This window comes from Ornithorhynchus anatinus, chromosome 1 (genome assembly GCF_004115215.2).
Source record: "Ornithorhynchus anatinus isolate Pmale09 chromosome 1, mOrnAna1.pri.v4, whole genome shotgun sequence".
Lineage (NCBI taxonomy): Eukaryota > Metazoa > Chordata > Mammalia > Monotremata > Ornithorhynchidae > Ornithorhynchus > Ornithorhynchus anatinus.
The window spans coordinates 115,729,441-115,751,938 of record NC_041728.1 but is presented as its reverse complement, the minus strand read 5'-3'; the positions used below and the strand labels follow the sequence as shown (position 1 = coordinate 115,751,938).

Below are 22,498 nucleotides of genomic sequence, written 5' to 3'. Positions count from 1 at the left end.
TGTAAGCCTAGGCTCAGAATTGGATACATAGACTTGTGATTCCCTGCTACCCTATTAAAATTATTACCAGAGTAGACCTCTGATGGTTGAATGTTTAAATGGAAAATAACCAAAAGCAACACAGTATGAACATCCCTTCTGTTCAACAATTTTCAAGCATCGCAGATGACCAAGTATTATCAAGTATAACACTGCAAAGCCTAATGAAAATTAATTAAGAAGGTAGTAAATGCCCACTCCATGGACTCTCTTACTGGAATACTCTCTTACTGGAATCAGGCATCTTATCAAAAGACTTGATTAAAAAAACAACAATACTGCAGACAACCTGACTATCCAGATGGTAGTTTTATTAGTGTAGAGATACAGTGTTTAAGCAATGCCAAGGGGCTGCTAAAACCCAACAAAAGCAAAAATACTCATACTCTGTTTGCTAGCCATACCCTCCTTTCCCAAATTAGGTAAAATGATAGAGAAAGTGTCCTTGGATATATAAAATCTCACTATCAGTAATATCGTTTTTGAGAGTGGGGTTTGAGTGGAGGGCATGATATCTGCCCCTCCTCATATTCAATTTGCCTTGATTAATCAATTGCATTTATTGAGCACCTACTGTGTGCACAGTAATGTACTAAGCGCTTGGGAGAGCACAATATACCTTATCTTTGTGAACAAAGAGTGATAGCATTTAAGGAAGTGATTATTTTTGGATGGGAATCAGGTAGAAGCAACATGGCCTAGAGGACAGAGTACAGGCCTGGGACCCAGAAGGACTTGGGTCCTAATCCTGACTCTGCCACTTGTCTGCTGTGAGACCTGGGAAGGTCACTTCACTGCTCTTCTCAGTTACCTCATCTGTAAAATGGGGATTAAGACTATGAGCTCCATGTGGAACACAGATTGGGTCCAGCCTGATTGGCTTGTATCTACCCCAGAGCTTAAAATATAGGTCTTTGAGATTGTTGATCCCTAAGATTTAATACCAAGATGTCACTTCCTTTAAAGATCATGTTTTAGAGTAGTTACTATGATCCAACAAAAAAAGCCAATTCGGTCTATCCCGGTAGGCTTATAGATCTAAGTGAACCACCGCCTTAGATGAATAAATTTGAAAGATTACATCAGCTACCCTACCACTAAAGTTAAATTTGAAAAACAGAACAATGTTTCACAGTCTGCCCCTGCCTCAAGGTACCAATTTAGCCAAATGATTGAGCATATTATAATTGTTGCCACAATTAGACCAAAACATCCTATATAGAGCTACAATCCAGTCTCATCCCTAACAATTGATTAAAAACAAAAGATGCCCTAACCTTCTTTGTTTCTTGGCCTGCTTCAGCGTTTGAAATTATTTAGCAGAGCTCCATCTTAGATTATCTTTTGGGTAACTGAGTTATGCCTATAAAGGAATTTGGAAAATGATTGGTTAATGGCACTTAAAGAGATAACCATGAAAATCATGGTATTTGCAGACACAACCAATGGTTTAGTGGGTGCAGATCACTGTACTAAAGCACTTGGGAAGTACAACACAACGGACTGGGGAGACATGTTTCTTGCCCTCAACGAATTTAAAGTCTAGAGGACACACTTTTATTCAATAGCATTTACTGAGCACTTACTGAATGCAAAGCACTATTAATCACTTGGGAGAGTAGAGTATAACCACAAACAGAAAGATTCCTGTCCACAACGAGCTCAAGTCTAGAGGGAGAGACATACAATAATATAAATGCCTGTCATTGATTGGAATGAACTAGGAAAAAAGAGCCATGATTGCGGTAATTTAACTTGGCCCTATTGTGGTATGTAATTAGGATGAACCAAGGTCATGGATTCACTGAAATCTCAGGAAATGGGACCTATTTTTCTGCTCGATCTAACCAAGAAGTTGGGGTGGGAGGAGTATATAGGACTTATATCCTTATATTGGGTCAGTTTGGCTCAATATTGTCTCCACCAGTTGAATAAAAAGGTACTCAGAAGAAGAATGTAATCAAACATGCCTTTCTTGAAGACTAATATCCTTAACTTGTCCCTATAATAATCCACCTTACATCTATTTGGCCCATCTCAGGTTTTCATATATGACAAATATTTCCCTCTAATATTCCTTACTCTTCCTCTAAAAATGCGGAACGGCATTTTTTGTGTTTCTTTTTTAGGGAAAATAAAAGGAAATCTAAGAGAACCTGGAAAAGTGATCATTTTGTCAGCTTTCCTAAAGCAGGATGCCCCAGGAGGTGATCTCTGAATCGGTCACATTCTCAGGGTGCCAATAAGAGTTAAGATATTGAGAAAATAACTTCTTCATGCACTGTAGTTAGTGATGCTTAGACAGAATAAGTTATTTAGCAAAAGAGTTTGGATGTGAATTTAGGAGGAAGCTCAACAAGAGTGGAGGCAGGCACCAACCTAGGCATGACCACAAGAATCTTCATGTCAGTGGGATTCTGTGGGCAAGAGTAGGAGGCCGTCTCCTGATGAATGAGGTGATCGTCACCCTCGCATGTGACATCGAAGGGGAGAAGCCCAATCTCTGTTGCAGCCCTGACAGTGGCAGGTTACCGTAGATACAGCTGCTTGAATTTATAGATAGTGGGCAGATAGATGTTACCTCCCCTGCATTTGAAAGGTTCTGAAGGCTGGCAGCGTGGAACAAAGAGAAAACCCATCCTGGAGTGGTGAAGTGCTTAAAGAGAACATGAACTGGCCCTTAAGCAATTAAATAATAATAATCTGTGGCATTTGTTGAAAGTACTTACTATGTGGCAGGCACTGTATTACGCATTGCAGTGGATACAGGCAAATCGGGTTGGACACAGCCCCTGTCCCAGCTGGGGCTCACTGTCTCAATACCCATTTTACAGATGAGATAACTGGGACACAGAGAAATGAAATGACTTACCCAAAGTCACATGACAGACCAGGGGCAGAGCCGAAATCAGAACTCATGACTTCTGACTTCCGGAGCACGGGACTATGCCAGGCTGTTTCTCTACAATTGCTTCAGAACAATTATTTTGATGTCTATCAGTAGCACATAATCGAGCACCTACAGTGTATAGAGCACTGTACTAAATGCTTGAGAGTATTAGCAGAATTAGTAGACATGACCCCTGCCCTCAAAACCCTACCATCTTACCATCAGCTTGCAACCTAGCTTCAACCTGCTCTCTCATCTCCTCCTTCCCTATGTGTCTGCCTGTCTGTCGTAAGTTCCTTGAAGATCGGAGATGTGCCTTAACTCTACTGTCTTCAACACTTCTCCCACTGGAAGTGCTTCATGTAAGCATTGATTGATTTGAGCATTAATCCTCTCAAAAGCTATGAGTCATCTTCTCTTTAGTAAAAGCAATTTCAGTCCTTTCTCCTAGGGTAGTGTTTATTCTGACACACAAAGAGAGCAGAAAAGTCCACCCCGGAACCAAAATCAAGTGATGTCATTAGAAAAACATGTTCCTCCTAAACCAACGTGCATTGGTAACAAACTTTTAGAATGCACAACCTAAAGAACTGGACTGCTGTTTAGCGTTGGCCTGGTCCCAAGTCCACCATGGCCTTTCTGTGCAACCATGAGACAGTCACAATCTCAGTTTCATGCTGTTTTAAACTATACATTTGAGGGTAAAACTCATAGTAACTGAAATCACACACACAAGCTGTCTCTTCCAACACTGTGGCCTCCTGTATCTACACAGGTTCATGTTGTTGGATGAATATTCCCCAATTCCCTTACAACACTGAAACCAAAATCTGCAACAGAACCTCCTGTTTTGCCAAAATTGGGTATGTTTCCTTCGGTGTAAAGAATTAGGCCATACTTTGATGAATTACAAAAAAAGCAGAGTGGTCCAAGATAATTTAGAACACTCCCACTCACTGACACCCCTCTTGACCCCACTTCCCCCTCCAGTTATTGTCCTATCTCCCTACTACCCTTCCTTTCCAAAATCCTAGAACGAGTCATCTACAATCGATGCCTAGAATTCCTTAACTCCCATTCTCTCCTAGACCCCCTCCAATCTGGCTTCCGTCCCCTCCACTCTACCGAGACTGCTCTCTCTAAGGTCACCCATGACCTCCTTCTTGCCAAATCCAATGGCTCCTACTCCATTCTGATCCTCCTTGACCTCTCTGCTGCCTTTGACACCGTCGACCATCCCCTCCTCCTCCATACCTTATCTCACCTTGGCTTCACGGACTCTGTCCTCTCCCGGTTCTCCTCTTACCTCTCTGGCCGATCATTCTCGGTCTCCTACGCTGGAGCCTCCTCCCCCTCCCATCCTTTAACTGTTGGAGTTCCTCAAGGGTCAGTTCTTGGCCCTCTTCTGTTCTCCATTTACACTCACTCCCTCGGTGAACTCATCCGCTCTCACGGCTTCGACTACCATCTCTACGCAGATGACACGCAGATCTACATCTCCGCCCCGTCCTCTCCCCCTCCCTTCGGGCTCGCATCTCCTCCCGCCTCCGGGACGTCTCCACCTGGATGTCGGCCCGCCACCTAAAACTCAACATGAGCAAGACTGAGCTCCTCATCTTCCCTCCCAAACCCGGTCCACTCCCAGACTTTTCTATCACCGTGGATGGCACGACCATCCTTCCCGTCCCGCAGGCCCGCAATCTCGGTGTCATCCTTGACTCGTCCCTCTCGTTCACCCCACACATCCTATCCGTTACCGAGACCTGCCGGTTTCACCTCTACAATATCGCCAAGATCCGCCCTTTCCTCTCCACCCAAACGGCTACCTTACTATTACGGGCTCTCGTTATATCCCTGCTAGACTACTGTGTCAGCCTTCTCTCTGACCTCCCTTCCTCCTCTCTCGCCCCGCTCTGGTCTATTCTTCACTCCGCTGCCCGGCTCATCTTCCTGCAGAAACGATCTGGGCATGTCACTCCCCTTCTTAAACAACTCCAGTGGTTGCCTATCGACCTCCGCTCCAAACAAAAACTCCTCACTCTAGGCTTCAAGGCTCTCCATCACCTTGCCCCTTCCTACCTCTCCTCCCTTCTCTCTTTCTACCGCCCACCCCGCACGCTCCGCTCCTCCGCCGCCCACCTCCTCACCGTCCCTCGGTCTCGCCTATCCTGCCGTCGACCCCTGGGTCGCGTCCTCCCACTGTCCTGGAACGCCCTCCCTCCTCACCTCCGCCAAACTGATTCTCTTTCCCTCTTCAAAACCTTACTTAAAAATCACCTCCTCCAAGAGGCCTTCCCAGACTGAGCTCCTCTTCCCCCTCTACTCCCTCTGCCATCCCCCCTTTACCTCTCCGCAGCTAAAGCCTCATTTTCCCCTTTTCCCTCTGCTCCTCCACCTCTCCCTTCCCATCCCCACAGCACCGTACTCGTCCGCTCAACTGTATATATTTTCGTTACCCTATTTATTTTGTTAATGAATTGTATATCGCCTCGATTCTATTTAGTTGCCATTGTTTTTACGAGATGTTCTTCCCCTTGACGCTGTTTAGTGCCATTGTTCTTGTCTGTCCGTCTCCCCCGATTAGACCGTAAGCCCGTCAAACGGCAGGGACTGTCTCTATCTGTTGCCGACTTGTTCATCCCAAGCGCTTAGTACAGTGCTCTGCACATAGTAAGCGCTCAATAAATACTATTGAATGAATGAATGCTTGATTTCCCCACGCTAACAGGTCTGTAGCCATGGACAAAGTAAGTAATTCAGACACAAAAATGATTGTGGTACCATAACCTTTTGGAATAGCTTTTCAATGGGCTATTCCTAGTTTAAGTTAGCTTCAAAATGCTCTGTTTTGACCAATGCTGAGATATTAGCTATGCTCGGCTCTCCAAGATATAGTATGTTGCAGCAAGAAGTACAAGAGAATAAAGTGTGAACTCTTTAAATGCTCTAGGAATCCAATAAGAAAATGAGGAATGAAGTAAACTGTTTTATAAGGAACCCAGGTATGAGAGTCAAGACCTGGAATCGAGCCCCAGCTCTGACAGCGGGCTACTGCGTAACCTTGGGAAATCTCAACCTCTCTAGACATCAGTTTCCTCATCTGACAAATGGGAAGAATAATTTCTGGCTCTCCTACTTGAAGATACAGTCCTCTAGGCTGTAAGCTCGTTGTGGGATGTCTACCAATTCTGTTGTACTGTACTCTCCCAACAGCTTAGTACAGTGCTCTGCACACAGTAAGCACTCAATAGGTTTGATAGATAAGAGGAGATAACTGGGGTGAAAGCTCTCGGAAAGATAAAAGCAGTTTTCAAAATTTAAGGGATTGTTCTAAGGAAAAGTATCCAGAGTTCTTACTAGCTTCCATTTCTCCCAATTTTGTGAATGGTGTATGTACTCAAGAAATCATTTCAGAATCCATAAGCATCTATGTCTATTTTATTACCATACAAAGCTTATTGTTTTCCTGACAAATGCCAAATAATAATAATAATAATGTTGGTATTTGTTAAGCACTTACTATGTGCAGAGCACCATTCTAAGCGCTGGGGTAGACACAGGGTAATCAGGTTGTCCCACATGAGGCTGACAGTCTTAATCCCCATTTTACAGATGAGGGAACTGAGGCCCAGAGAAGTGAAGGACTTGCTCACAGTCACACAGCTGACAAGTGGCAGAGCAGCATTCAAACCCCGACCTCTGGCTCCCAAGCCCGGGCTCTTTCCACTGAGCCACGCTGCTTCTCTTGATCACAATCAAGTCCTGCTTAAAGTTAGAAATGAGGTAGAAGATGCTACCTTCCTTTTGACGCAAGAGGTAGCTCCAAGTAGAAATAGCTGGCAAATTTATCACATCCAGAGAAGAGTTGTGTCAGTGTAATAACAATAATAATAATCATAGTCATGGTATTTGTTAAGCGCTTACTATGTGCCAAGCACTGTTCTAAGAGCTGGGGTAGATACAAGGTAATCAAGTTGTCCCAGGTGGTGCTCACAGTCTTAATCCCCATTTTATGGATGAGGAAACCGAAGCATACAGAAGTTAAGCGACTCGACCAAAAAGTCACACAGCTGACAAGCGGTGGGCCCAGGATTAGAACCCACGGCCTCTGAGTCCCAAGCCTGAGCTCTTTCCGCTAAGCCACGCTGCTTCTCTAATGCAACTGTCATTAACACAGTGAATGTAGGTCAGCAAAATACTATCTTAGCTCCAGTCAGTTTAAAGCCCTTTTCCATTTCAAGGCTCACTCTGTGTTCTCAAAATGACAGGTGGGCAAATGCTTCTAGGAACCCTCATTATCCCCTCTATTTTCCCAAGGCTGCTCCGTCCAACGGTAAGCTGAAGAAAGCCCAGTGAAACAGTGCCCTTACAAACCACTGCTCGTTCCAAAAGGCAATTTGCTTCCTTGAAGCCCGTCTACTTGTCTTGTTTTGTTTTGTTGTCTGTCTCCCCGCTTCTATACTGTGAGCCCGCTGTGGGCAGGGATCATCTCTGCTGCCAAATTGTAGTTTCCAAGTGCTTAGTAGTACAGTGTTTTGCATAAGCATCTATGTCTATTTTATTACCCTACAAAGCTTGTTGTTTTCCTCACAAATGCCAAATAATAATAATGTTGGTATTTGTTAAGCGCTTACTATGTGCAGAGCACTGTTCTAAGCACTGGGGTAGACACAGGGGAATCAGGTTGTCCCACGTGGGGGCTCACAGTCTTAATCCCCATTTTACAGATGAGGGAACTGAGGCACAGAGAAGTAAAGTGACTTGCCCACAGTCACACAGCTGACAAGTGGCAGAGCCGGGAGTCGAACTCATGACCTCTGACTCCGAAGCCCAGGCTCTTTCCACTGAGCCACGCTGCTTCTCTAATAATTTGGAGCGGGCCCGGCAGTACAAGAACTTTCTCTAAGGATTGTGATATCATCATATGCATGGATAAGAATGTAAATGCAATATGGTGAGGAAAAAAAAAAATTAAAAGGATCACAGAAACAGTTGCTTTAAACATTAACCAAGAAGAGAAGACTATTAGTCCGTCTCGGCATATATATGTGGAAAAGCAGTTAGGTCTAGTGGAAAGAGCATGAATTTGGGAGTCAGAGGACCTGGAGTCTAATCCCCGCTCTGCCACTTGTCTGCTGTGTGATCTTGGGCGATGTGAGTACAATCACTCATCCTATCCTGACTGGATCACTGCATCAGCCTCCTTTCTGACCTCCCAACCTCCTGTCTCTCCCCACTTCAGTCCATACTTGACTCTGCTGTCCGGATTATCTTTTTACAGAAATGCTCTGGGTGTGTCACCCCCTCCCCAGAAATCTCCAGTGGTTGCTTATGAATTTCCGTATCATGCAAAAACGCCTCACTACTGGCTTCAAAGCTCTCCATCACCGTGCCCCCTCTTACCTCACCTGCCTTCTCTCCTTTCATTCATTACTTACTGTGTGCAGAGCACTGTACTAAGCACTTGGAAAGTACAGTTCAGAAACAGATAGAGACAATCCCTACCCAACAACAGGCTCACTGTCTAGAAGGCGGGGGAGATGGACAAAACAAATCCTTCTACATCCCAGCCCGCAAACTCCATTCCTCTGGTGCTAACCTTCTCACTGTACCTGGTTCTCACCTGTCCCGCCATCGACCCCTGCCCCACCTCCTACCTACCTGGAATGCCCTGCCTCCTCAAATCCGCCCAACAATCCCACTTCCCCCTTCAAAGCCCTACTGATGCTCACTTCCTCTAACAGGCCTTCCCAGACTAAGTCCCCCTTTTCCTCAGATTTCCCTCCCCTCTGCTTTGCCCCAACTCGCTCCCTTTGCTCTACCTCCCTCTCCCCTGCACTTGTGTATATATGTACATATCTATAATTCTATTTGTATTAATGCCTCTTTACTTGTGTTTTTATCATATATCTATAATTCTATTTATTTATACTGATGCCTGGTTACTTGTTTTGATGTCTGTCTCCCCCCTTCTAGACTGTAAGCCCAGTGTGGGCAGGGACTGTCTCTCTCTGTTGCTGAGCAGTACTTTCCAAGTGCTTAGTACAGTGCTCTGCACACAGTAAGTGCTCAGTAAATACGACTGAAGAATGAAAGTCACCTATCTATGCCTCAATTACCTCATCCACAAAATGGGGATGAAGACTAAGTCCTACGTGGGACAGGGACTGGGTCCAACTCGATTATCTTGTAACTACCCCAGCAGATCGTACAGTGCCTTGGCCCATGGTAAATTCTTAACAAATATGATAAAAAAAGTGTACTTACCTACTCCTCTTATTTCCTACTTATTAAAAACCCATTCACTAACTGTAATTCATAGGAGCAAATTTGGGCTATGCTGGATGACAGGATTTTCATTTTCTAGACTTTAAGCAGCATACAATTAAGTATATTGTATATCTTATAGAGAAGGTGTGAATTCAAGGAGTGAAAGGGAGCAAGAGGAGTAGGGAGAGGGAAGAGCTGTGTCTGCTAACAAGTCCAGGTTATATCCTCGCAGCAGTTTGCAACAGGCCACAGACCTCCACTCTAAAGTTCTCATTTACACTCTGACTTTACTACTGCTAAGGATAGCTAATGTTTCCATGCTCTTGACATAGGCAAAGCTAAGAAATACCACATGCAAAAGTCTCGATCCACTTGACAAACACTAACACACTGGAAAAGTCTGCAAGAGCAGAATCCCGAAGTTCCCATTTTAGCTTTCCTTGAAGCTTCCCTTGGGAAAATTTGGGGGGAAGCCGGTGTATTACAGACGTCTTCACAGAACTGAAGTCGGAGCTGCTCTGTGCTTTTATTGCTGACTCAGTCCAGGAGCCAAGACATGCAAATGTCACCAAAATGAATATCAGAGTTCCCCTTGGAAAACCTAGTCGCAATCTCCAATACATTAAGATTCCCTTTCCTTTATTAATTTCCATTTCATCTAATAGCAATTTTATTCCTTCAGCCAAGAGAAATCCCTTTTACTATCATCAGTGCAGGGCTTATCAACATTTGAAAGCCATCCTGAATTCAGATGAAAGTAACTGTTGCCATAGCATTAGACAGAAGTCAAAGATGTCACCGTGTAGTAGCATGGCGGCAGTCAAAGAGGTTAAATAGAAGAAGGAGATTTAAAGTGTAGGACAATGTGCAGAAAAAAGCAGCGTGAGAAAGCACTGTGGCTTTGTAGATCGAGTAAAGGCCTGGGAGCCAGAGGACCTGGGTTCTAATTCCAGCTGCTCCATGTATAGAGAAGCAGCGTGGCTCAGTGGAAAAAGCCCAGGCTTGGCAGTCAGAGGTCATGGGTTTGAATCCTGGCTCTGCCACTTGTCAGCTGTGTGACTGTGGACAGGTCACTTATACTTCTCTGGGCCTCAGTTCCCTCATCTGTAAAATGGGGATTGAGACTGTGAGCCTCATGTGGGACAACCCGATTACCCTGGATCTCCCCCAGCACTTAGAACAGTACTCTGCATATAGTAAGCGCTTAACAAATACCAACATTATTATTATTTGCCTACTGTGTGGCCTCAGGCAAAAATCATTTAATTTCTCTATGCCTCAGATTTTGCAAAATAAAAAAAAAATGGGGATTCAATACCTGTTCTCCCTCCTGCTTGACTGTGAGCCCCAGGAGAAAGAGAGACTATACCCACCCTGATTAACTTGTATCTACCACATACTAAGCACTTAAATACATAATTGACACACACTAAGCAGCTAAGTGCCATTAAAATAAGAGGCTCCGGACAAAGTCCTCTTACTCTTGGCCAAGTTGTTTGTCATGGGGATGTTGATTACAAGAGGCAGATTAGAGCAGAATCTTCACCCCCAAACCAGTCCAATTCAGATTTTGAGACTTGATGAGTTTCCATGGTGTCAAACAAGCAACTTCATGGAACCACAATGCCGCTCCCAGCACCCAAGCGCTGAGCACTTGGCAACTGAGCAACTGAGCACTTCATGAAGAGAAAGACTAATCTGCCACCTTAAAGGCTAATTATATTAAGCAACTCCGAGCTCTGCTGCCTCAGACCCTTGGTACTAAAAGTCCAAACTGAGCGACCCATAGCAGCAACGGTGACGACGTTCACAGTGAAAGCTTAGACAGAAAATCCATTCAGTCTGGGAGAAAAAATTGAGAATCTGCTATGGTCTTTCAGAAGCAATATAATCTGACCGGCTAGCAAGTTGTTGGGTAAAAATATTTTTAGTTTTCTGTCTGGATGTGCAAAGGGAGGGAATTACCCTTTATTTTTGAACGTGTAACCATTGATGATGGTGACATGAAGACTGACACGACTGAATGCAGTTGCATCTGTGATGGGAACAGCTCTCATAACCATTCTCAAGGAGGAACATTGCAGCTCCTAAAACTTTCAGTTTAGTCTGACCCTTGATACCATCTTGTTGCCACGCTCTGCCAATCACCCAAAGGTCACGCTGACCTTCTTAATTCTATTTTTTTTTTTAACCAGTGCATCACTAGGCAGTGGCAGAATTCTGTGAAAGCCTGCAGTTCCACATTGCAAAGGAAGATCTTTGGATGCATAAAGACTATCCTTGGGGCCAAATCTTTCCTTGATTTGCCTTCAGACCCTTTGTCAACCATACTGAAATGACTCCTCAAATTGGTCTTGATCACGTGGGACTCAAGAATACCGCCATCTACAAAGAGCAAATCCTGAAGAAGTCCTTGGGAAACAGCATGGCCTGGTGGATAGAGCACTGGGCTAGGAGTCACAAAGACCTGAGTTCTAATCCCGCCTCTTTCACTTGTCTGCCGTGTGACCTTGGGTAAGTCACTGAATTTATCTGTGCCTCAGTTACCTCATAGGTAAAATGGGGATTAAGATTGAGCCCCACGTGGGACAGGGACTGTGCCCAACAAGATTTGCTTTCCTCTACCCCATCGCCTAAGTGCCTGGCACATAGTAAGTGCTTAACAAATACCACAATTATTATTATTATTTAAGGACCTGGGTTCTAATCCCCGCTCTGCGACTTGTCTGCTGTGTGATCTTGGACAAGTTACTTATCTGTGCCTCAGTTCCCTCATCTGTAAAATGGGGATTAAGACCGTTAACCCCATGTAGGACCCAGACTGTGTCCAACCAAGATTAACTTGTATCTATCCCAGCGCTTAGTACAGTGCCTGGAACACAATAAGCACTTAAAATATCATAAAAAACCCTAATGTTTTTGATGATGCTCATAGCCCGTTAGGTTAAAAGGACATCCTAAAAATTCAAAAAGGATTGCTTACACCAACATCTAGCTTCTTTCTGCATCCTCCAGCTTGGCAGCAGAGAATGAGTCTGACTCAACTCCGCATTCGAGTTAGCTCCACTTGACCCTGTTAACGTTGGGGAATGGGACAGAGGACACCTTGCCCCTTGATATGGCCAGTTACTTATTCTCTTAGAGCCATCTCAGAGAGCAAGACAAGCAGTAGCCTGCACCTTGGGATTCCCGAGCCATGGGAGAGTTGAGCTACTTGGCTGCTAACCTGCACTGCCCAGCTCTGCCCTCTCACTGGGTCATCTATGTCTTTCCAGTTTGTTTTCCCCTCCACTCGGTGGGAAAGACAGAAGTGGCTCAGTGGAAAGAGCCCGGGCTTGGGAGTCAGAGGTCGTGGGTTCTAATCCCGGCTCTGCCGCTTGTCAGCTGTGTGACTTTGGGCAAGTCACTTCACTTCTCTGTGCCTCAGTTCCCTCATCTGTAAAATGGGGATTAAGACTGTGAGCCCCACATGGGACAACCTGATCACCTTGTATCCCCCAGCGCTTAGAACAGTGCTTTGCCCAGAGAAAGCGCTTAACAAATGCCATCATTATTAATATTATTATTAAGTGGCAACAGAATGCGCCTCGGCCTCCCAAACCACCACAGGGCAAAGCTGCTTAGCCAGTAACCCATGCCGCCCCTCTACTGGCCCCCTCCCCGGCTCCACCTCCATCATGTCATCCTGGTGCCTCCTTCCTGACGGGCTTTGCTCCATCTCGGTTTTGGAGAAGTAAGGACAGCAGGCCGCCCCCACAGACCCAAGGGAAGCCCACACATAGTTCTTCTCTGCACAGCTCTGCTCTTCTACACACAGCGTCCTATGACTTTTATATTTATCCCTGTCCTCATCGTTCATGTTGTTTTCAGTGTTATATTTTTTCTTTATATGCCCATCACCAGACCCCTTTCACCCCTTATTCTTAGACTGCAGGCCTCTTGAGGGCCAAGGACCCTGTTTATTTTTTACCCAGGTATTCTTTTCCAGAATTTAGTACTGCACTTTGCACACAGCCAGTGCTTAATAAATACTATTACCAGGGTTCTACCTAGCACCCTGTATGTGTTTGTCTTAGACGGATGTTGCTATGGTAGTCATTACTTTCATCTATTTTGGTCAAGGGTATAACCACATCATAATTTCACAAGGCAGTTCCATATCTTAAAATACTGAAGCTTGTAAAATTGATCCAAATCAAAATCTCTGTCATCAATCAACTACCCCTCCCCCCTTCAACCACCACCAGGTACTTCTAAAAATGTCACTCCTGGCTGTGATGAAGCAAGAGTACCTACTGAGCACCTAATGTGAGCAGAACACTGTTCTAACTGCATGGGAGCATATCACAGAATTAGTAAACATACTCTCTGTCCTCAAGGAATTTAGAAATCGAGCTTAAGGGAGGTAAGGGAGAGAAGGACACCAAAATAAATTTCAGAGAGGAGGCAATAATAGAGAATGAATATTAGTAATAATTAATAATTGTGGTATTTGCTAAGCACTTACAATGTGGCAAGCACGGGGATAGATATAATCAGCTCCCATATGGGGCCCACAGTCTAAGGAGGAGGGAAAAGAGGTATTAAATCTCCATTTTGCAGATGAAGGAAGTGAGGCACAGAGAAATTCGGTGACTTGACCAAGGTCACACAGCAAGTATGTGGTGGAGCTGGGATTAGAACCCAGATCCTCTGTCTCCCAGGCCCGTGCTCTTCCCACTAGGTCATGCTGCTCCCTATGTACAGAGGTGCTGTGGGACAGGGAGGGTTAGTACCCAAGTGCTTAGGTGGCATTTGGGGGTAGCAGATGAGCAGTTGGGTATTCAGCTCTTCCCCCTATTTATTGGGTACTTATAATGTGCAAAGCACTGTACTAAGAGCTTGGGAGAGTACAATACGACGACATACATATTCCCTACCCACAACGAGCTCAAAGTCTAGAGGGGGAGACAGGCATTACTATACATAAATAAATAACAGGTATATACATATGTGCTGAGGGGATGGGAGGGAGGATGAATGAAGGGAGCAAGCCAGGGTGTCGCAGAAGGGAGTGGGAAAAGAGAAGAAGAGGGCTTAGTCAGGGAAGGCCTCTTGGAGGAGGTGTGCCTTCAATAAGACTTTGAAGTGCGGGAGAGCAATTATCTGTCTGATATGAGAAAGGAGGGCATCGCAGGCCATAAGCAGGATGTGGGCGAGAGGTTGGTAGATGAGATAGAGGTACAATGAGAAGCTTAGCATTAGAGGAATGAAGTATGTGGGCTGGGTTGTAGTAGGAGAGTAGCAAGTATCTTTCAACTCCATGACAACCCCCTACCTGTAATTTTAGTGTCTGTCTCCCTCCGCTAGATTGTAAGCTCCTTGAAGGCAGGCATCATTTCTATTAACTCTGTTGTACTCTCTCAAGCACTTAGTACGGTACTCGGCCCAGAGTAAGCAGTTAGTACATACAATTGATTTAAATCAACTGGGAAAGGCCTTCTAGAGGAGATGTGATTTCAGAAGGACTCTACTGCTGTCTTCTTTAGTGTGCCAGATGTGAAGGAGGAAGAAGTTCCAGGCAGGAGGAAGCATCTGAGTACCGGTTGGTGAGGAAAGATGAGGACAAGACACAAAGGTTGGCTTGAGAGGAGCAGCAGGTATGAGCCGTAGAGTAGTGACAGAAACAAGTAAAATGAGTAGGAGAAAGAGAGGTTTCTGAAGAGAGGGAGAGATGTACGCTGAACAATTCTTAAGAAAACTTATCCAGGCAACAGAAGTGTGGAGTCGAGAGGGGAGAGACTGGAGGCAGAGAGATCAGCAAAGGGGCTTATGCAGTAGTCAAGCCTGGACCGAAACGATGGCCTTTTGGATGGAGAGGAAGGAGCAGATTCTGGATCTCTTGTGGGAAAAGCTGACAAGGAATTGGTGACTGACTGAACATAAGCGTTGTCAAGGATAATACCTTGATTGTAGACTTGAGAGACAGGAAGGATTGTGGTGGGTTCTAACCGAGTTTCAGGTGTTGAATGTGCACTTTTGGAAACAGCTGACCATCTTCTGAGTGCTCACACATGTTACATTCGTTTCTCTATTAGAGAGGTATAGAGTAGCGGCATCATATTTTCAGCGTGTTCCAGGTTGGTTGGTCCTGGTTGAGCTGCCTCTGAACACATGTATGTGTTTATGGAGGACATGGAAAAAGCATGGCCTAGTGGAAAGAGCATAGGCCTGGGGGGGTCAGAGGATCTGGGCCCTAAGCCTGGCTCTGCCACTGGCATGCTGTGTGACCTTGGGTAATTCACTTAACTTCTCTGTGCCTCTGTTTCCGAATCTGTAAAATGGAGATTCAATACCTGTTCTCTCTTGCGCTTGAACTGCAAGTCCCATGAGGGACAAGGACTGTTTCTGACCTAATTAACTTGTATCTTCCTCAACTATTGTTATGTAAAAACATAAAAACCCTAACTCTTGTTACATAAGGCAACTAATCAACATCTTCCCCATAACTTTTCTGGACCTCAGTTCCCTCATCCTCAAAATAGGAGTTCAAAACCTATTCTCCCTCCTACTTAAACTGTGAGTCCCAGGTGGGACTTGATTATCTTGTATCTAGGGCAACACTTAGTACATTGCTTAGCACATAGCAAGCACTAAAACACAGTTACTATTATTACTATAATACAAACTTTTCAAGCACAAGGGCAGTCCCCCTTAGCCTTTTCTCCTCTAAACTGAATAATCCCCCTTAATTTGTATCTTCCCAGTGCTTAAAACGGTGCTTAACATGTAGTAAGCAGTTTGCAAATCACATAATAATAGTATATTACTGTTCATCCAACCCATGCCATGGTGGCTTTTATAATACCAGCTCTACATGGTTAACACTCAGTTTCTGATCAGGAATTTTTCTGTTCTACTTGTGCCTAGCTATCTTTCCCCATTCAGAATCAGCTTTTTTTTTTTTTTTTGCACTTTTAAGTTCAGGACTTCTAAATTTCACTATGCCCACTGAATTCCATTCCATGTAAAATTCCATTTTACAAATATACACCTACATCTATATATACTATATACATTTTACACATATACACCTATATACACTTTGAATTCTATTTCTAGCTTCCAAAAAGGGGCAACCCCATCCAAGTTGGTTTCACCTGTAAATTCTTGATTCCTTCATCCAGTCTTCAACATCATCAGTGATAACGAATAGAGCTGATCCGAAGACTAAGCCCTGTAAAACACCACTTAATTTGTCGCCCCAGAAAAACTCAGGACTCCTTTGGGTGCAACTTATGCCTCATCTGGGGATCCACTTAACAATAGTATATTTAAGAAGAAACTTTCCCATCTTGTCAGTGAGGATATCACGGGGGCTAGAATCAAAAGCCTGACTGAAACAGCATGATCTGAAGTAGGAGCCAGAAACCCTCGCTTCTATTTTGGGTTTTACTTCAATCGGGCTGAGACATGGAGCAGTTCTTTGTTCCTCTATCTCAATTCTCCCTTCTAGAAAATGGACAAACTCAAGTATATGAAGAGGAGAAATGAGCAAGCCCGGAGAGTAAGCTTCACCCACAAAAGTTGTTTTATCGAGGATAGTGCTTATGGTTTTATAATTTCATTATTACAAGTTCTCTCAAAAGCACACAGTGGTTTTGAAAGGAGTTTCTTGAAAATAAATCCCTTTGGAGTGGTCATTTGGGGAAACTGCCTTCAAGATGCAACATTGCCTTTCTGCGAATGGTTCTCACGAAGAGCAAGAAAGACTTGGAGGAGGGAAAAAACGCCTGTAACCCCTGGGCTATAGTCAGGATCCTACTGGTGACTGAAAGAGGGTAAAAGGCTGAGGCGTTTTGTGGCTTCCCCACAAAAGCGATACAAATAATGTGAGAAGAGGGGAAAGACCCTATTAACAACATAGCACCTCCTCTAATTTAGATGTATTAGTCATGCTTTTTTTTTAAGGAATATTTTTCACCTCTGAAATTAAATCCACTTGAGGACCACACACTCTGAGACAAGTAAGACCTCTCAGCCTTGTTTTAAAGCAATAAAATATTCTGTAATGGGCTGGCGGGGAGAGAAGGGAAAGGCAAAGAAGTATTTGACGTTTCTCAGCCATAATATTAGATTTTTCCCCCTACCTGCAAGTCTGTATAAAATGTTAGCCTGAAGATCAGACATCAGTGATAACCCCTACTACTCTGAGTCTGCCAGACAGCTAATGAGGATCAATACACATTACTGGGTCCTCCACTAAACAAAAGTGGGGGGTGGGGGAAGGAGGCGAGAAAGAGAGAGAGAGAGAGAGAGACTCAGAAACAGAGGGAGAGAGAGAGAAACACAGAGAAAGAAACACAGAAACAGAGAAAGAAAAACACAGAGAAGAGAGAAACAGAGAGAAAGAAACACAGAGAGAGAAACACACAGAGAAAGAGAGAAACACACAGAGAAAGACTGAAACACACAGAGAAAGAGAGAAACACACAGAGAAAGACTGAAACAGAGAAAGAGAGAAACACACAGGGAAAACAGAGAAACACACAGAGAGGAACAAACACACAGAGAGAAACAGAAACACAGATCACTACCTGGGTTCACCTAACATCCAAAGTGCTGGATGTGGCAAATTGAAAGGGTCCTCGGCGCAGACAATAACCCAAGAAGAATATGAATAACTTTCTCTCCCACAAGCCGTTCGGGTTCGAAGCCTAGCATCCGGAGGGAACTAACCCCTCCATCTCCGTCCCCACTCCCGGACGAAGAGCCAACTCCACCCCGGCCGACTGGAAAAAAGAATAAAGCCCACGCGGCCACGTTACTCACCATAAAAAACCATCAGCCCGATGGAGCAAGTGTTCGGGGGATCCGGTACATGAAGAGGAAAGAAAAAAGAACGAGGAGCCCCGGGGAAGTTAACTCCGGGGAGCGAAGAGAGGGAGATAGCGGCGCTTTATCCCAGGGAATTGCTCCCTAGGTCCCAGCCAGCCAGCCAATCCAGACTTCCGGACTCCCGGAATTCCCAGTCGGTGGCAGGGCGCGCTCCTGCCCAAAGCCGAGGCTTTGGAGAGGAGGGGGGAAAAGGGGGACGGGGAGAAAGGGGGACGGGGAGTTGGCCGAGCGCTTTGCAGAAGTTGCAGTGGTGGGGACGCCGAGGGGGGCGTCGCCTCTGCCCGGCCTGGGCTCCGGCAGGACCGGCCCTCGGCCCTCCCCTCCGGCCACCAGAGCTCGGGCCGGGCTGGACCGGGGCAGGGGAGCCCCCCGACTCCCCACCGATGTCTGGCAAGGAATGTGCGCCCAGGAAAACCGTCGCCCTCCCCGCGAGGGCTCCTCTGCTCTGGCCAGCGAGAGACCGTTTGACCTCTTGGGCCCTCCACACTCCCCCCTCCACTCCTTCACGGGCGAGCCCCCCCAGATGGGAAGCCCCCCCAGGCCGGGCATTGCCCCATTATGAAAGCCGAGATCCCGCTGATCTCATCACCGAAGGCTACTAATCCAATGACCGGGGAATTAAGAACAGATGGCAACGCCCCTTTCCTCCCCCCCACCCCGTCCTCCACCACCACTATTACCACCCAGGCTTTGGATTGCACACAAACCTGAGTCCACCAACTGGCTAGAAAAGGGAATAGATCTTCCCCCTCTACAGCAATCCCAGCATTTCCTCACGGATAGAGTTCACTGAGAACGGTCTCAGTTGACAGAGGTGAAAAAAAAAGGAGACATTTAATAATAAACACCCCCCCCCCACACACACACACACCCCTTATTCCCTCTTTCTCTTATCTATCTAGGTTGTGGATTCCTGCTCTCCCTTGGGAGCCTCCTGTGGGGCAGAGGCTGTTCCGATTAGCACGGATTTACCCCCAACCCTTAGCACTTAGTGAGCTCTCGATAAATATTATTAGCGCTTAGTAAGATCTTAATAAAGAGTATTACCCTCAATCATTATTATTGGATCGGCTGCGTTTTAGGTTGCGGTTGGCTTCCTGGAAGTGCCTGGATGCGCTAGCAAGTGCAAGAGGGTTTAAGGGATGAAAGGGTGGTCCTGGAGGTGGGGGAGAAGAAAAGAAGAGGGCAGCAAAAAAATAAAATAAAAGAGAGTACGGGAGGCGGGTTGAAGGCGATGAGTTTTGAGGCAGGAGGTTCGGCTCCTTCAAGTTCCTCAGGAGAGCATTCCGCTTCGTCTTTAGCAAGAAGTCCAAAAGGACCGAATTGCACAGTCACTTCAGTTTAAACCGTTCCGTCAGTCTTTCGATAAGTCTCACCCGTTTCAATCACCCCTTACTTAATCAGGATGAGGAAGTGTCCAACTGCAGATTCTAAACTGAAATTTGAAATTGATGGTGGGGGGGGAAGTGGGGAGAGGGAGGAGGAAGATGAAGAAGAGGCAGAGAAGGAGTGCTGCTCAAGGTCACAGGTACACAGGCATGGAATCACATGGGTAAGACGACAAACACAACTTTGTCTTCTTCCCTGGCAGGGTTTTACTTTAAAATCGATTTCTTAACTCTCCCCACCCCATTTCCTTCCTCCAGAAAAGTTTTAAACATGGGGACGGGTGAAGTAAACTAGCTTCCAGAAACTTCAAAGCAAGGCTTTCATGGAAGACAGTCATTATGTAGGCTCTATCAGCTGTAATTTCTAGGATGGAAATTTTCCATTATAAAAATTAAAAAGTTAACCCCTTGTAGCCCAGCCAGTTGTAATTTTTTTCCATCTTGGAGCCTGCAGTCAGGCAATGAGACACTAGAAGATGATCCTGAAAAAGTATCGTTTTCATCAAAATGGGATTAAAGACCACTAAAAAATGAAAATTTTATTATCATCCAGCGATGAGAAATGTTTAACTCTGGGGCCCCGGTATGTTGTTTTGACATTGTCTCACGAACCTACTTTAGCTCCGTGCCCAATTTCTAGAGCAGTTTCTCCAAAACTGCATACATGCCAGACCCGACCAGAAACTATTACAGACAATGAGATCCTGGAATGCAGTCAGCCCACCGGCATCAAAGGCACGTGTGTCACTCCACACTTTCCTTGGACAAGGATAGGAGAACAGACAACAATGGGATACCCAAATAGCTAACTGCTTACTCTACCATCAGTAAAAATGGGGGGGAACCCTCAACGGGCTAGACAGAAGAAATTCTCTCGAGACAAAATGAAGCATAACCCTAAGCAATGTAATAGCAGAAGACAGGTATTCAATCAGTGGTATTTATTGAGAGCAGACTGTAAGCCCGTCAAAGGGCAGGAACTGCCTCTGTTACCGATTTGGACATTCCAAGCGCTTAGTACAGTGCTCTGCACATAGTAAGCGCTCAATAAATATGAATGAATGAATGAATGAATGAATGAATAAGCACCTGGGAAAGTACAATACAATACATTTGGTAGACATGACCGCTGCCCTCAAGGAGCTTACAGTCTACGGGGGGAATAAATAGACATTAAAATAAACTACAGGTAGGGGAAGTGGTAAAGTAAAAGGACACTTACATAAGTGTTGTGGAACTGGGGGTGGAGTGCTTAAGCGGGTGGAGTCCTATCCATCCCACTTTCACAACATAGTTAAAATCCTCCCTTTACTCTCCTTCCAAACTGCTACCATGTTAATATAATTACTCATCCTATCCTGCTTGGATAGGATCACTCTCCTTGCTGACCTCCCAACATCATGTCTCTCCCCACTCCAGTCCATACTTCACCCTGCTGCCCGCATCATTTTTCTACAAAAACATTCAGGACATGTCACCCCTCTCCTCAAAAAACTCCAATGGTTGCCCATCCAACTCTGCATCAAACAAAAACTCTCCACCACTGACTTTAAAGTTTTCCACCACCTTGCCCCCTCCTATCTCACCTCACTACTCTCCTTCTACAACCCAATCCACCCACTTGGCTCCTCTGGTGCTAACCTTCTCACCGTGCCTTGATCTTGCCTGCCTCACCACAGATCCCTAGCCCACGTCCTGCCTCTAGCTTGGAATGCTATCCCTCCTCAAATCCTCCAGTCAGTCTCCCCCCTCTTCAAAACCTTACTGAAGGCACCTCTCCAAAAGGCCTTCCCAAACTAAACCCCCCCTTCCTCATCTCCCACTCCCTTCTGCATTGGCCCGACTTGCCGGCCCCACAGCACTTATGTACATATCTGTAATTTACTTATTTGTATTGATGTCTGCCTCCCCACCTCTAGACTGTCAGCTCATTGTGGGCAGATAATGTGCCTGTTTATTGTTGTATCACACTCTGCCAAGTGCTTAGTACAGTACTCTGCACACAGTAAGCTCTCAAGAAATACGATTGAATGCATGAATGAATTGATGAATAAGGGGTAGAGACCCAAATACTTAGGTGATGCAGTAGGAAGGGCGAATAAGGTGAGGAAATCAGGAATTTGTCAGGACTTGGAGGAGATATAGTTTAGTAGGACTTTGAAAATGGGGAAAGGTGTAATCTATCAAAAGTTGGGAGACTGCAATAGAAGACAGGCAGTCTGGTGTACAGCAAATAGAAAAGAAGTAACTATCTTGGAGAAGAAGTGTGGGAGAGACTGAGACATCAAGAGAGACAGATGACAGTGGCACTAGTTACTGGTTAGCAAATACTAGAGAACCACAAAGGTCAATCTTCTAGACTGTGAGCCCGTTGTTGGGTAGGGATTGTCTCTGTTGCCGAATTGTACTTTTCAAGTGCTTAGTACAGTGTTCTGCACACAGTAAGCATTCAGTAAACAAGACTGAATGAATGAATCTTTACCAGCACACGGTGTAGGAAGGGATTGGGTTTGGGAGATTTCCAGGTAATATTTCCTGGGCCCTCCCATTCACTCAGTGTTAAAGTACTACTGTGTGCTCACTGGGATTCTCAGGCATTTTGGCAGATATGAAGAACTTCAGCAGAGCCATTTTCAAATAAGAAGAGTAGGACAAACACTATATAGTTAAGAATACATGGATAAAATTATTCCTGAGAGACACAACAGGGTGAAGTTCAGCATTTCTGAAATGAAAAAAAAGCATATTTATTATTTTTTTAAAAACTGGGCTCTGCTTTAGAACACTTTACCAAAGGGGTAAGTGCCTCTGTTAAGGCAAATCTAGTCCTATCCTTTAGGTCAGGTCTACCATCAATAGTATTTATAGAGTGCATACGCTGTGCTGAGCACAGTATTAAGCCCTTTCGAGAGGACGGTGGAATTAGTAAACTGCCCTCAATATCTTGCAGTATAGCGGGGGAGACAGACACTAAAATAGATTACAGGCAAAGGGAAGCAACATAATTTAAAAATATATACACAAACACCATGAG

General features: G+C 45.1%; 1 protein-coding gene across 1 annotated transcript in view; it reads right to left on the bottom strand.

Moving 5' to 3' along the window:
* SPSB4 (splA/ryanodine receptor domain and SOCS box containing 4) overlaps nucleotides 1-18,630 on the bottom strand; it is a 204,144-nt gene extending 185,514 nt beyond the window's left edge. Inside the window, exon 1 of the mRNA XM_029077604.2 lies at nucleotides 18,011-18,630. The gene's annotated coding sequence lies outside the window, so the exon portion shown is untranslated. The remainder of the gene's footprint in view (nucleotides 1-18,010) is intronic.
* Between the last annotated feature and the right edge of the window lie 3,868 nt (nucleotides 18,631-22,498).